The 1,683-nt window shown below is 49.1% G+C and overlaps 1 pseudogene; it reads right to left on the bottom strand.

Annotated features, from left to right (window-relative positions):
* Positions 1 to 356: 356 nt before the first annotated feature.
* On the bottom strand, positions 357 to 1,069 carry LOC136542495 (uncharacterized; annotated as a pseudogene).
* Between the last annotated feature and the right edge of the window lie 614 nt (positions 1,070 to 1,683).

Genomic DNA, 1,683 nt, shown 5'->3' with positions numbered 1-1,683 from the left:
AACAAGACCGCACTCCACTCAAAAAAAAAAAAAAAAAAAACAAGACCGCACTCCACTCAAAAAAAAAAAATGAAAACAAGACCGCACAAAGGCATGCGTCACGAGGAAACTATTTCTGGAAGCAGGATATAGTTTTGTCTCTCCTTTTTGCTAAGAAAAGCAGGATAGATTTTAGTTCACATCACTGAAAAAAAAAGACTCTGGTTCTCAATCTCTCAAGACCATATGTTGCGACCACTCGAAGCTTAAGTATAAGTTATTAGCTGCCATCGATGTCACGATGACTTATCTACGAAACCATCATCAGTCCCCTTCTAAATCCATCAGCACCAGATCGAGCAGCAGTCCGCAGTGAGCTACGCAGGCACCGGCGTCTGTTCAGCAGCAGCAGCAGCCGCCCACCCGCAGCCACCACCCATCATGTCGTCGAAGAAGTCGATCACGATCTCGTCCTCGTCCTCCATCTTTAGCTCCGCGGGCGTCTGCCCCCCTTTCAGCTGCCTGCCGTTGTACATGAACTTGCCCGTGCCGTACGTGACGTCCGGCACGCTGTCGTAGTAGTAGTCCATCAGCACCTTTAGCTTCTGGGTAATCCAAACTGTGCGCTTCACCTCGCGCCCATCCGTGTCATGCACCTTGACCGTCACGTTCATCTTGATCACCAGGCTTCCGGTCCACCTCCTCCTCCTCCGCCGCCGCGTCGCCGCCGTCTGTTGCTCCCAGATCCCCGAAAAAGTCGATCTGGTCGCCGCTCTTCATCCCGAGGTCCTCCGGCGTCTGCTCCCCTTTCAGCCGCTTGCCGTCGAACACGAAGCGCCCCGCCGGCGCCGGCGAGCACACCATGTCGTAGTAGTAGTTCATCAGCCCTTGGAGCTTGTCTGTCCTCCGCATGGTGCGCGACGACGACGCGCCGCTGGGTGTCCTGCACCTTGAGAGTCACCAGCATGGCAGGCTTGATGACGGGATTGATGGCGACCGCGGGCGCCATGGCGGCGACCAAGCCGCGCTCTCCACCTGCAAACCTGAAGGGCTGCGCGACCGGCTCTTCCTTCCGCCATGGAGACACCATGCCTGAAACCTGATCGATGATCCTCTTTCTCGGATGTGTTCACACGACAGTCGACTGAGTGCCGTGCAGTCGCTTTCGTGAAGTAGTGTCGCCCAGGAACGTGCTTATATAGGTTTTCACTGTCCTCCCATGTACTCCTTATAGGATTAGTGGGGTAACGAAGAGACTCCGGCGGCCCGTTTGCAGCAAGTGGGAGCGATCCCATTGCACCAAGAAGATAATGCAGTCATGAATAATTGCCCACTTCGCTCTACACAGTCTTGTAGTAAATCTCCAATTACGTTTGCAACGGCTCATAATGGCATGATTGCTCAAATGTAGGAGTTCACAAAAAAATGTCTCAGCTAAAATAAAAATATTTTAGCTTCATGAGACAAAATTTCGCACCTTATTTAAATTAAAAGTGTTTCAAGTCAAATAGTACGTACATCGCTTCCAAAATGTAATACCTCTCCTTTATTTTTTTATTTCATAAGTTAAGTTTCTTGAGTTTTGACAAAGTTTATAGAAAACTATATATATCGAAGTCTGCATGAAAAATAAATGCACTATCATGACATGTATTTTTCATGGCCGATTTAATAATATTAGTTTGATGTTGTAGATATATATTG

Source organism: Miscanthus floridulus, chromosome 3 (assembly GCF_019320115.1).
Source record: "Miscanthus floridulus cultivar M001 chromosome 3, ASM1932011v1, whole genome shotgun sequence".
NCBI classification, from domain to species: Eukaryota; Viridiplantae; Streptophyta; class Magnoliopsida; order Poales; family Poaceae; genus Miscanthus; species Miscanthus floridulus.
Note: the sequence above shows the minus strand (reverse complement) of the source record. Positions and strands in the feature narration are given on the sequence as shown.